This window comes from Cetorhinus maximus, chromosome 6 (genome assembly GCF_964194155.1).
Source record: "Cetorhinus maximus chromosome 6, sCetMax3.hap1.1, whole genome shotgun sequence".
Lineage (NCBI taxonomy): Eukaryota > Metazoa > Chordata > Chondrichthyes > Lamniformes > Cetorhinidae > Cetorhinus > Cetorhinus maximus.
The window spans coordinates 126,675,419-126,690,287 of NC_135884.1; the positions used below are offsets into that span (position 1 = coordinate 126,675,419).

Here is a 14,869-nt window from a genome sequence, read left to right on the forward strand (position 1 = left end):
ATGTCCAGCCCTTGGTCCCTCCAATTATTCCACAGATAGATAGTACATGGAATGGAATTGGTTAGAGGCTTTGAAAAGCTCTTAGTATTGTTGTAAAATAAAAAGCATCATACCTAAAATTCCAGCAATAGCTTTGAAATGTTGAAAGTTATTATTGACCCAGAGTGACATTTATCCCATAAATAAGAGAATTTGGTGGTTCTCCAGATTCTCCCTTTGGAGTTGCCTTGATATTAGTAAGCTTTTCAATCTAATCATACTAACATGAGCATTTCTCTTCAGTTGTATATGATATTCAAGAATAATAGGAAGCTAGGTAAAGGTGGGAGGGTAGCACTGTTGATCAAGGATGGTATTGGTGCAATAGTTAGAGATGACCTTGGTTCAGGAGATCAGGATGTAGAATCGGTTTGGGTGGAGATGAGGAATAGTAGGGGAAAGAAGCCACTAGTGGGAGTGGTCTACAGGCCCCTAACAATGACCACAAAGTAGAACAAAGTGTACAGGAAGAAAAATTGGGTGCTTGTGATAACGGGGCAGCAATAATCATGGGTGATTTTAATCCACATGTAAATTGGAAAAATTAGATTGGCGATAGTAGCCTGGATGAGGAGCTTGAAGAATGCTTTCAAGGGAGCTTCTCAGAGCAGCATGTTCTGGAACCAACTAGAGAGCAGGTTATATTAGATTTGGTAATGTGTAATGTGACAGGATTAATTAATGGCTTCAGCGTAAAGGCACCCCTTGGTTGCAGCGACCCCAATATGATTGAATTTTACATTCAGTTTGAAAGGGAATGGAGTGGGTCTAAGACTAGTATTTTAAATTTAAATAAGGGCAATTATGTGGGCTATAAAGCTGAGCTACCTAAAGTGAACTGGGATAGTAGACTACTACTAGGTCAATAGAGAAGAAGTGGCAGGCATTTAAGGGGATATTTCAGAATACTCAGAATAAGTATATTCCTACAATAAAGAAAAATTCTAAGGGGAGGACCCACCATCTGTGGTTAACCAAAGAAGTTAAGGAAAGTGTCAAACTTAACAAAGAAGTGTATAACTGTGCAGAGATGAGTGGCAGATGAGATGATTGGCCAGAATGTAAATAACAACAGAGAGTGACTAAAAGATGAATCAGGAGAAAGAAATTAGAGTATGAGGGGAAGCTAGCTAGAAATGTAAAAACAGATAGCAAGAGTCTCTACAGGTATTTAAAAAGGAAAGAGTAAGTAAAGTGAGTGTTGGTCCTCTAGAGAGTGAGAATGGGGAGTTAGTAGTAGATAATAAGGAAATTGTGGATGGCATGAACAAATATTTTGCTTCTGTGCTCACTATAGAGGATACAAAAAGCGTCCAAGTAATGGCTATAAATCAGGAGTTGGAAGGGAGAGGGGATCTTGATGAAATTACAATCATTAGGGAAGAGGAACTAAGCAAACTGATGGAGCTGCGGGCTGACAAGTCTCCGGTTCCTGATGGGCTTCATCCTCGGGTCTTAAAACAGGTGGCTAATGAGTTAGTAGATGTGTTGGTGTTAAATTTCCAAAATTTGCTAGATTCTGGAAAGGTTGTGTGACTTTGGAACTCCCCTTCTTGGAAAGTGGTGGAGGTGGGTGTCATTAAATATCTTTAAGGCAGAGGTAGATAGATTCTTGTTAGGCAAGGAAATCAAAGATTATTGAAGGTAAATGGGAATGTGGAATTCGAAATGCAAACACATCAGCCATAATCTTATTAAATGGCAGAGCAGGCTCGAGTGGCTGAATGGCTACTTCTCCTATTTTGTATGTTCGTATGTCTGTGGATCTTGCAATGCGTTCTGTAAATTGCTATTTGAAGTGTTAACCTGTGAGATTTCCATGAAAGGGCTGCGCCCCCAGCCACTTGATGTTGACAGAGGCTGAAATATCCAGTAGTTTAAACTGTCTAAGTGAATCAAACATACCTGGTCATTATCGGTGCATGGAGGGAAGCCCATGGTGGACAATGGAAGTTGACAGATAATGGGGTGAGCAGTGCACTGACCGCCTCTTGGGAGGAATACACTGATCAGTTGTTAGGTGGAACTGTAGAGTCTCGCATCTTAGGCAGCCCCTTGGGATCAAGGATGACTTGCTTCCACTCCGGTTCGATGGATTCTGAGATGGCTGATGAGTTCCAATGTGTGATCTGCAGACTCTGCTGCATGTGGGACAAGTGGTCCTTGGAGGGTTCGGTAAATGAGTTGTTCGGAGGTTTGTGCTCGCACTGAGACGCCTCGACTTCACCCCTGTGTCCCTGACAAAGTCTCTCTTTGTTTGATGCCTCCCCAAATGAACCTTCTCCATTTTGGTCAGCATACCTGGCAAGCTGTTTTGTTTCACAACTTTTATTAATAAAGAACAATATTTGCAAAGAAATGATTTAAAATGAAGCATGTATAAGAGATTCCTCTGCTTCAGTGAACAAGTTTTTCCTGTCATGCTGCTCCTCGCAGCATGATTTCCAAAGTATGGCAACACAGGTAGGCTTATTCTGTACAAAAACATAAGTTTTTGTTGTAATGTCTTTCTGAAGTTATGCAGGAAAACAACAGACCAAGGTGTTGCTTTTGCATACCTGAATATCTTTGCCTCTCTTCTCATCAGTGTACCTCATTCCCCATTTTTTCTGAAGGTATTGCCTGCTTGCTGGAAAACAATTCCATTGATGCTACTAGCTTTCCTTAACATTTGTCCATGTGGCAATTTATTTGTGTGAACTTTTTCAACCATTTGAGGGAAAGAAATCACAACTGAATGATCTTGCCCTCATCTGGCACTGTTTTGACAGATGTGAGAGAGAAACCAAAACTGGTTTCTTTGATAATTCCCCCCCTCCTGGGACTGAGGTCAACTGTAGCTCTCCCACTGTTGGAACTGAGATCAACCAATTTGCCCATTTAGGGAATGCCTAAAAACTTTACTTGATTATTTATTTTTAAGTAATTCCTAAGTCATGGGTTCATTGCATGCAGCAGGTCTTTGTTCTGTTCCATCCGTCATCAGGGGGAGGCAGTGCTGTAGTGGTAATGTCACTGGACTTGTAATCAAGAAGCCCAGGCTAATGCTTTGGGGACAAGGGTTCAAATCCCACCATGGCAGCTGGTGAAATTTAAGTTCAATTAATAAACCTGGAATTGAAAGTTACTCTCAGTAATAGTGACCATGGAACCATTGTCAATTGTCGTAAAAACCCATCTGGTTTACTAATGTCCTTTGGGGAAGGAAATCTGCCATCCTTAGCTGGTCTGGCCTACATGGTTGACTCTTAATGGCCCTCTGAAATCATGTGGCAAGCCACTTGGTTCAAGGGTAATCAAGGGTAAGGGATGGACAACAAATCCTGGCCTTGCCAGCAACGCCCACACCCCATGAAAGAATAAATTTGAAAAAAAGTAGTGACAGAAGGGATCATCAACATCGCTATCAAGCGGCACTTAGCAATAACCTCACTGAAACTCAGTTTGGGTTCCGCCAGGGCCACTCAGCTCCTGACCTCATTACAGCCTTAGTTGAAACATGGACAAAAGAGCTGAACTTGGTGAGGTATGAGTGACTGCCCTTGACATCAAGGCAGCTTTTGACTGAGTGTGGCATTCAGGAGCCCAAGCAAACCTAGAGTGAATGGGAATCAGGGAAAACTCTCCACTGGTTGGAGTCATAACTAGCACAAAGGAAATCGCTTTGGTTGTGGTTGTTGGAAGTCAGTCATCTCAGCTCCAGGACATCACTGCAGGAGTTCCTCAGGGTTGTGTCCTAGATCCAGCCATGTTCAGCTGCTTCATCAATTACCTTCCTTCCATCATAAGGTCAGAAGTGAGGATGTTGGCTGATGATTGCACAATGTTCAGCACCGTTCTTGATGACTCATTCTGAAGCAATCCATGTCCAAATGCAGCAAGACCTGGACAATATCCAGGCTTGGGGGTGACAAGTGGCAAGTAACATTTGCACCACACAATTGTCAGGCAATGACCATCTCCAACAAGAGAGAATCGAACCATCGATCCTTGACATCCAATGGCATTACCATCACTGAATCCCCCACTCTCTACATTCTGAAACTGAACTGGGCTAGCCATATAAATAATGTGGCTATATGAGCAGGTCAGAGGCTAGGAATCCTACAGCAAGTAACTCACTTCCTGACCCACCGAAGCCTGTCAACCATCTACAAGACACAAGTCAGGAGTGTGATGTAATACCCTCCACTTGCCTAGATGAGTGGACAGCGCCATTCAGGACAAAGCAGCCCACTTGATTGGCACACCATTCACTCCGTCCACGTAGGGTGCATAGTGGCAATAGTGTGTACCATCTACAAGATGCACTGCAGGAATTCACCAAGGCTCCTTAGCACCTTCCAAACCCATGACCACTACCATCTAGAAGGACCAGAGCAGCAGACCCTTGGGAACACAACCACCTGTAAGTTCCTCTCCAAGGCACTCACCGTCGTGACTTGGAAATATATTGCCGTTTATACACTGTCGCTGGGCCAAAATCCTGGAACTCTCCCCCTAACAGCACTGTGGGTGTACCGACACCACGTGGACTGCAGTGGCTCAAGAAGGCAGCTCACTGCCACCTTCTCAAGGCCAATTAACGATGAACAATAAATGCTGGCCTCACCTGCGACACCCACATCCCATGAATGAGTAAAAAAAAATCTACTTTTTCATCAGAATTTATTAAATGCAGCATAAATAATTCTTTTTGTGGTTAATTCAGCAGTTTTGAAAAATCTTGATATTCCTTTTAATATTTTCAGTTGTAATGGTCTGTGGCTCTGAAACTTGCATGGTGCTATTTGTTTCCTTTGTAATATTTGAAAAGGATAGAAGTAGCTTAACATTGCACTGCACATATTATAATGTTGTGCTCAGGAACCCGAGTTCCCTCTGCTTGATTCTGGCATGAATGTATGTGGAGAATTTTCTGGCGGCTTTGACATCAGGTTGTTGGCATTATAATGTGTGTGTAGGTGTGAGATAAAAACCATGAATAAAAAACGGCTGCTGATTATAATTGCATTCAGCATTTGGCATTACTTTTCAATTACCTGTAAAGCTTTTAGAATAGGAAGACCAGAATGTAGAGCGAAGGCTGTCCCATTAATATTCCACTGAATTCAACAAGCTTATTAACAACTTGCATATTTCAAATTTTTGATGTGTTGGTTTGAAATGTAAATTCCATTTCCATTAGGATGTACTGTATGTGAAAAGCACTGAAGCAAGTTGAAATTGATGCATGGATTGTTCAGAAAATAAATAAAGCATTTTGTGTTTTTGGGTGTCCAGCAACACAGCATTGATTTAAGTTCTTCAGTCGTAACTGTCTTTCTATCACTTTTCCCATACTACTTATTTTCTCACTGAGGTAGGGTCCTTTTGCACTGTAACCAGGGTCAAAGTTTTATTGAAGCATGCATACCCTGATTAAATGTAATCACCTACATTTACTGGTTTTGTACATTACAGTATCTCGTGTATGTTAGCAAGATTATTCCTTTTTTTTTATTGTACGTACGTAATATTTTATATTCAGACTGTTTTCCTGTTACTTATGGAATTTTGACTTTGCTTAAGGCCACTCTCTTTACTTGAGTACTAGATGCCCTCTTATCTGCTGGCTTCAAAAGCTGCTTATTTTACAGTAGGTATGTTGGAATCTGCCTGACATTGCCATGCTAATTTCCTCTACTATAAATGCTTCATACATCTGGCCAGCAATATTTTCCCCCAAGTTATTCTGGCTACTGTATGTGGAGTGCTTTCTTTAAGTACAAGAGTTCTCATTGAAAAAAAAATACTGCTGTGTGAAATGTCTGTACTTACGCAGAATATCTATGAAGGTGAGGTTTGTTTTGCTCTCAAACTTTGATTTGCTTTACTTGGTCGATGAGCTGTGACCAAAGAGAAGTGCTGATGCATGGGATATTTATGTTTGTGGATTTGTTTTTTCTTTTTAAAAGAAGTTATATTTTTGACTTCCATGTTTCAAACTGCTCTATATCCCAGGTAGTGTTTTATCTCTTGCTCGGGTATGGATAAATTCATAATATGTACAAAGAGCAAACCCTAGATGATTCCTTTACTGGCATTATCATGTTTACTCAAGTGATCTTCCTTTTCTCCAGAAGGTTATAAAATAACATTACTCTGGAATTTGACTTTAATTTGCAAACAAATTTATTAAACAGTGAATGAAGCAAGTAATAATGCAAATATATATTTTTTCAGTAGTTAATATGCTTAGCTAAGTCTGAAGAACCATGTTAAACTGTCATTTTTACATAATGTTTCCTTTTTTTCACCATCTCTGAAATCTCATTTTACATCATCCCTGAAGGCTTCCAAAAGGGTCTCCAATTTAAACAAGAGTGGTTGATAAATAAAACTTTTTAAATGGTGACCGGGGTAAGCAAATTTAAATAACTGATGTCAAACATATAATTATAGAATGATACCGCATAGAAGGAGGCTGTTTAGCCTATTGTACCTATGTCAGCTCTTTGGAGTTATCTACTTAGTTTTACAAATCAGCTCATTTCCCCAGAGCCCTGTAGATATTTTTTCCTTCAATAATTTATCAAATCCTCTTTTTGATGTAATAATTGAATCTGCTTCCCTAACACTTTTGTCAAGCAGTCCATTCCAGATCACAGCAATGCTGTTTTTCCTTTAAAGTCCTCATGTCACCTGTAGTTCTTTTTGCTAATCACCTTAAATCAGTTTGCCAGAAGAAACAGTTTCTTATTATTTAAACATTCATGATTTTGAACCTCTATCAAATCTGCACTTAACCTTCTCTGCTTAAAGAAGAACAACCTAAGCTTCTCCAGCCTCTCCACATAATTGAGGATCTTCATCCCTGGTACCATTTTGGGAAATCTCTTCACACCTCACCAAGGCCTTGACAGTCATCCTAAAGGATGGTATTCAAAATTGAACAGTATACTCCTGTTGAGGCCGAACCAGTGTTTTCGTAAGTTTTAGCGTAACTCATCGCTTTTGCTCCCTGTTCCTCTCTTAGTAGAGCCAAGGTTCCTATATGTTTTTTAAACGGTTCTGTCAACATTTCCTGCCACCTTCAAAGACTTGTGTTCTTATATCCCAATTCTCTCCATTCCTGCAACCTGTTTAACCTTCTACCATTTAATCTATATTATCTCTCCTCATTTCTCATACTAAAATGTATCACTTCACACGTATGTGTTAGATTTCATCTGCCATGTATCTGCCCATTTCACCAACCTGTTTGTCCTCTTGAAGTCTTGTATACTATATTTCTGTGTTTCAAATAATTTTCAAGTTTTGACATTGTGCTATATATACACAACCAGGTTATTAGTGTATATCAAAAAGAGCAATGGTCCTAAAACTGATCCCAGAGAACACCATTATATATCTCCATTCTACTCTTTCAGCAGGCCTTCCTGCCCACTGTGCCTGCTGGTTGCTAATTTTCCCATCCTACTCTCCTCTTCCAGTGCTAACTCTACTGGTGGATGACTATCACTCTCTGCCTCTGCATCTCTCTTCCACTTGTGAACAAGGCCTTTGCCATCCATGAGCTTGTTTTAGATGATTGCATGGATGTTATGGCCTTGATTTAAAAAGTTGGCTGATGAGTGATGACATCTTCCCACCTTAATGAAACTTTCCCACCTGGCTTGTACCTACTAACACTTGGCTCGCTCAAACCATGACAGTTCACACCTTGATACTCCACTGGTATATCACTTTGTTCCACCTCTCACCTGTCATTTAAAATCCTCCTTCTCTACCACCCATCCAAGCAACAGGCCAATTTCTGTCCAAGATATCTTCACTGCTTTCCTCCCTCTGTATCTGCACTGAGAAATTTCTAATTCTGTGTTTTCAACTTTCTTTTCAAATCATGATGCACTGTTTTCCTCTGAGTTGGTTGCCTCATTATCCACTCTAAATATCTTCCTCCATATAAACCTCCCTGTCCATATTCACGACAGCGCCTTCAACTCGACCCAGCCATCTCACATGACGTCGCTTCTCCATCATGTGAATCTTGGGTGAGGCTGTCTTTGATCATTTCCTTTAATCACTTGCCATCCATGTCCTTTTCTCCTTTCAACCCCACTTCTCTGTCTGTCCCTAGGGGGAAAAAAATCACTTCCCTAATCACTTAGAAATGCGCTTTCAAATTTCCAGCAGTCTTTGGCACTCATTTCTGCTATGCTTGATCTGCTCAATCACACCATCCCCTTTTCCCCGTTAAAACCATTACTCCCTCTCACCTTTGCTGTTCACTCAGTATACCCTTCATCTCTGCTCCCTGAAGTCCAATGGGTGATAACTTGAACATCTATGCCAGACAATTGACTTAACCATTGATTGTCAGATCTGGAAATGATCACGTAAAACACTACTAGTTTCTGCTCTTGTTTGCCAAAATTACCCACTATTCTAGGATCGTCCTAGAAGCAAAGGTAATCCTGCCTCCTCTGCCCTCGCCTCCAACAAGTGTGAAGAGCTTATGAACAACCTTGTCACGAAGATTGAGCCTATCTGCTCAGCTAACTTGGCTGCTTCTCTCCCATTCCTGAGCCTATGGAAGAAGCCCACCATGCCCAAGCCCTGAATTCACACTTTACCCAGTTTCCCTCCTGTCCCTCGTTTTGTTCTCTTAAAGTTGATCTTGATCCCAAGTTCCACCACCAGCTCTCTAGACTGTTGTTCCCACTGGACTACTAATGGCCCAACTTCCCTTTCAGGTCCCCATTTACGCTGATGGTAACTGTTTCTACTCCTCAGATACTGTCTCTTTACCCTTCAAATCTGACATCATCACTCTTCTCTCCCCAACCCCCCCCAAAATTCCACCTTTTGACTTCTGTCCTTGTGAACCACCATCGCATCTCCAACCTTCCTTTCCTCTCCAAAGTGCTTGAAGGTGTTGTTCGCTCTCAAATCTGTGCCCCTCTTTCTTGAAATTCCATGGTTAAATCCCTCCAGTGAGACCTCTGCCCCACCCAGAGTTTTAAATTACCCTTATCGAAGTCATGAATGGCATCTGGTATCACTGCAGCTGGAGTAAACCAGCCCTCATGAATTGCCTGCAGCCTTTGACATGGTTGACCGCAATATTCTTCACCAATGCTTCTCTTTTGTCATTTTGCTGGGTAGGGTTGCTCTCACCTGGTTCTATTCTTACCCATCCAGCCATAGTCTGTGAATCACCTGCACCGGCCTCCCTTCTCACTGCAGCACTGTTAGCCCTGTAGCACCTCAAAGATCTCTCCTGGGCCCCTTCCTATTTTTTAAGCTTCAAGCCATTGCTTCTCCCCGATTTTAATTGCTTCACCGCAGCCGTACCTTCTGCTGCTTGGGGTCTAAGTGCTAGAATTTCCTCCGTAAACTTCTTCATCTCTCTACTTTTTAAGATGTTCCTTAAAACCTACCTCTTTGATCAAGCTTTTAAGTCACCAGTCTCATTGTGGCTTGGTGTGAAAACACTCTTGTGAAGCACCTTGGGACATTTTACAACATTAAATGCTTTTTACATAAATGTGAGCTGCTATTTGTTGTCATTGTCATTACAAATTATTATCCCTAAAGGTTTCCCTACTGTTGGCATTAGGCAGAATAGCCTGTAGTTGTTGCCAGATTTATTCCCTTTTTTAAAATAAGTATAACATTTGCAATCCTGCAGTCCTTTTCCAGCAGCCCCATGTATACATACTTGAAAATGTCCTGCAAAATCTTTTTATTTGAATTGAATGGCTTGGCCCCCTCCCATGGACAAACCTTAGACAAACTGACTAATTCTGTGACAGTTTTATATAATTAAGGTTTATCATGATTTCTGCGCGTAAATCTGTTTTTAACCCCATATAATGTGCCAGAATTAAAAGCAATCAGTGACATTCTAAGTTGTAGTTAAAAATGCTTCATTTTTGCCACAGCTTAATTGGTCTTGGAAGAGACCAACAGCAGCAATGATGTTTTGGCCTGGAGGATTCTGAAGTCATTGGATAGTGATCAGGCGCAGAAACCCTGGTTATCTTCTGTCTCTTGGAGACCGTGAAACCAGATGTACTTCCTCAACAACTTTTCTGAGCCGAGATCTCTCATGCCAACTGAGACAAATGATTGTATCTGTCTGCAAAAGCAAAATTCTGTGGAAACTGGATATCTGAAATAAAAACAGAAAACGTTGGGAATGCTCAGCAGGTTTGGCAGCATCTGTGGAGAGAGAAATAGTTGACTCGTCAGGTCGTTGATCTGCTTGTCAGAACAGTTCTGACAAGTTCAGTTCTTTACTTAAAATTTAGCAACTTTTAAGTTATTCCCAAAAGAATAATACTCTTCATGGCAAGATTCTAAATGATGCAGAATATTTCATGTTTAACATGCCTGTTTATTGCCTTTGGGGTTAAATTGAAATGGAAGAGAAGCAGAAAAATATGCTAGTAAAATTTAGCCTCTTTTCTTGATGGCAGTTATGACCATGTGGTGCTATTTCTGTTACAAGCTAAATGGCTGCCAAAAACTTAAATCACAAATGCTATGTGCTAAGAGGCTTCCAGTGCTAATGTAAATTTGCTGTACAGTGTACCTATGTAGAAATTTCTTCTACCGAATAAACTTGTGTCCAGAAGTGCATTTTTACTTATTACTGTTTAAACTTCAGAATAATTTTCAATTTGTGGACCTGTAAACAAATTCACTGTTTTTAGATTCATGACAAACATTTTAATGAATGGGCTAGATAGGCAAACCCAAGGGGTCATAAATTACCAGCCACTTTTCTTTTTCTGCACTTTTAGCAAGTGACAATTTACCACTAACCTGCTTCAACAAGTTTAATAGCATTGCTAAGCTGTTTCCAACTTCATTAATTTTATTGTTTACATAATTCAATTTAAAATGACCATGGGGCATTTGAGTTGAGAGAAAAAGAGAGCTGGGGAACTGAGTGTTATAGGTGAGCTGATTTCAAGTGTGTTTGTTTATGAAAGGATTGGAATTTTTCATTGTCTTAGCTGAGCATGTTGTTTAAAGGAAATTATACTGATGGAAAAAGAAAATGAATTGATATATAACAAAGAGTTGGAACATGTGAAAAGCTGGTTAAATTAAACTTTGTGCTGCATACTGCACCCGGTGGACCTTTACACAGTCATGGAAAATAAAAAAGAACAAACCTTCATTTGGCTTTGACTCTGTCATAGAAAGAAAGCTGTCATTGTTGAATTATGTCATCGTTGAGAGTGTTTGTCTCTTCCTCCTGTTACTTAGTTGATGGTCCAGCACTGTATCATGACTGAATGTGATTAGGCTACAGAACTTTGCACTGGCCCATTGTGTGCCTGTTTAGTTTTATTAAAGACTTTGAGCATAAATGTAACCATGTATTGTAGCCTCATTATGTTGGTACCACATTTAAAGGTATGTTGGTGCTCTTTCTATCACTTTATACTCACTGAACCTGGCTTTATCTTGTGGCTTGGCAATGGTGGGGGTATAAGGGATGTGGTGAACCGTAGGGTTACAGATTGTGCTGGTATACAACTCTGCTGTTGATGGCCCATGGATTCCCAGTTTTGGGCTGCTCATACTGAACCTTCAAGCAACCACGGCACACAATGTAGGATGCCCCTTTACCGTGCAGGTGCGATTTTGATGCTTTAGCACTTTTTAGTGGTCACTTTTTATTGATGTTAGCATGGATAGATGCGTCTGTGACCGGTTGGTGAACACACATTAAAGTAGGTTACTCCTTCATGTTGGTCCACTTATTCCTGCAGTAGTTCCAGTCTGGCAATTATGTCCTATAGGATGATGGCCAACTCGGTCATTAATGGTACAGTTCATTGCCATGGTGCACATGAAAGCTAGCTGCTGAGAATGTTGTGCGCCCTTGCTTCCTTCAAGTGGAGGAGCACTGATTAGTTGCTGGCGGGTGGGTGAAATCGGTGGGTAGCAGAAGATTTCCTTGGTTTTGTTTAACTTAAAGCTATGAGACTTCATGAGGTCTTGTGTCAATATGAATGATTCTCAGGGCATTACCCAGCTTGTTTGTGTACCACATTGGTTCCACTTTTGGAAACCCGTTGTGCTCGTAGGATTGGGCCTAACCAGGAATATTTACTTAACGTTTCTGTAGTCGTTTGATACAACTAGTGGCTTGTTAGGCTATTTCAGAGAGCAGCTAAGAGTAACTACATTGCAGTAAGCCTGGAGTTGCAGGTAGGTGACACTGGGTCAGGATGGCAAATCTATTTTCCTGAAGGACATTACTGAACCAAATGGATTTTTTTTTAATGGCAGTCCAGTAGTTTCGTGATCATTACTGACACCAGCTTTTTATTCTGGATCTCTATTCATTAATTGAATTTAAATCCCCCAGCTGCTGTGGTAGGACTTGGACTTGTCCCCAGAGCATTAGTCTTGGCCTCTGGATCACTAGTCCAGTAACAAGTGCAGTTGGGGATGGGCAATAAACACTGGCCTTGCCAGCGATGCTCACATCCCACAAATTAATAAAGAAAAATGACAGAAGATTAGCTGATGGATATGTCTTGAGTATGGTTATTGTCAGCTGTTTAATCTTTTTTTGAATAGCTCTATTACTTGGCCACCAGTTCCCCAAAATGTTACTGGCATACGAAAATGATAGAAAACCTGTAACTCAAAACCACACACAATTCTTTACACTGTCTCTTTTCATTTTTGGTTTCTAAACATTTTCTTTCCTTTCATATATCCAGTAGGTGCCATGGCCTTCCAAGTTGACTTAATCTGAAGAAAAATTACTCAACAGGCTTGTATTTATTCAATGCCTTTTTAAAAAACATGCAAGCCTGCAGATGTACTCCTTCAAGGAGCTTGAATAGCAATGAGCTCTGAAAAATATGAAACTTGATGTAACTCCTTTATTTATTTTTACTGTGACATAATCTATTTACCACGTTCTTTATTATAATGCATTGGGTGTTTTTTTAAATTATTTGTCTTGATGCTGTTTTGGGTGGTACAGTGGCTATGGGAGAGCAGTGCTTCATTCTTTGGAATCTGTGTTTGAAGTAATCGATTTGTATGGAAAGTAGGTTTTTCAACCTTTTACTGAATGGAATATTTGTGCTCTGTAATAGAACATAGGTGAGGATATTTGCTGTTTAAAGTAAATAATTGACCTCCAGTAGTGGAATAGAAGTCAATATTGCTTTTTAGGAGGAAACTATGGAAAGGTATGGTGATGAATATGTGGCACTAATGTCCTTTCTTATCTGCCTGTCTTCCATTACCAAACCTGTCCAGCTGCCACTATTAATTTCTAATGCTGAGATTTGGTGCTTATTTCTTGTGTTCCAATGAGGGAAATCAGGGATGGAATGAATATTGGTTGCTGGATCGATCTCAAGACTATGTAAAGATATTCTGATATGACACTGGCCTTGCAGTGATTGGTAAAGCTCCTTCAGTGAACTGTGGAGGCTGGGTCAATTCCATCTTCTGTTCAAGCTGTACACATTCTTTGGCTGAAGTAGAAGCAGCACTGAATACTGGCAATTGAAGGTAATAACTAAGGTATAGAACAGAGTGAAATGCAAGGCGATCTTGGGAGAATTGGGATCAGCATGGGAATGTATGAGCTACAGGGTAAAAGGGAGTTTCATACATTTTCTCTGATGACTGAAGATTGTAATGTCAGTTTAATTTTTTTCTTCTTTGTAGAAAGGAGTGTCTTGAGACTTGAATTTAAAGGTCTAAGCTCGCTATGGCTGCTGAGCATGGTAGATTTTCTGAAGAGCCCCTATTTCTCCATTCATCTGTTAGGGGTGTAGCCTATTCTGAGTGTTAGCCAGTTTTTTTCATTGTGCTTTCGGTTTGCCATTTTATTCTCAAAGTATTAAAATTATTTCAGTTGACCACAGCCACAACCGTAATATTTCCCTCCCTTTTGACAAACTCACCATATTATGACATCTAAAATGCACTTTGACTTATGTAATGTGTCGGTATAATACCCTAGAAACATAGAAAGTTTATGGCACAGAAGAGGCCATTTGGCCTATTGTGCCTGTGCTGGTTGAGAAAGCTATTCAGAGCATCCGAATCGCAGCAGACCATTGGATGTGAAGGCGGTAACTCCCAATAAAATATTGTATATCCAACAATGCAGCAATTTGAGATACAGAAAAGGATTAAAAATAGAGATATTTTGTGACTTAGATCTTGTATTTGTAATTATCAGTTGTTTAAATTCTGCCTCTGGGAAATATGTAATTAATCCTGAATGCTGGCTTCGTCATTGGTTAGTGCCATGAAGTGCAAAAATAAGATCAGAGCAGGCTGAAACAGTAAAGAGACAGAATTAAGGGCTATTTATCTGAATGCTTGCACCATTCATAAGATAAATTAATTGTTTGTAATTGAAAAATAGAAATAACTGAATGATACGATGGCTATTACAGAGACGTTGCAAGGTGATCAAGGCTGGAACCTAAATATTTGAGGTATTTGACATTTTGGAAGGACTGGAGGAAAGCAAAAGGAGATGGGCTAGCTCTGTTAATGAAAGGTGAAATCAGTACAATTGAGAGAAATGATCTTGGTCCCGAAGATCAAGAGGTAGAATCAGTTTTGGTCGAGATAAATAGCAAAGGAAAGAAGTCACTGGTGGGAGGAGTTTACAAGCCCCCTAACAGTAGCTACACAGCAGGACAAAAGTATACATCAAAAAATAATGGGGGGTTGCAACAAAGGTATTGCAATAACCATGGGTGACTTTAATTTTCACATTGATTGGACCAATCAACTTGGCAAAGGTAGCCTGGAGGATGAACTCATAGTATATGCG

General features: G+C 40.3%; 1 protein-coding gene across 2 annotated transcripts in view; it reads left to right on the forward strand.

Moving 5' to 3' along the window:
• Positions 1-14,869, forward strand: part of ankrd11 (ankyrin repeat domain 11) — a 197,166-nt gene that overhangs the window by 28,327 nt on the left and 153,970 nt on the right. The window lies entirely within an intron of this gene.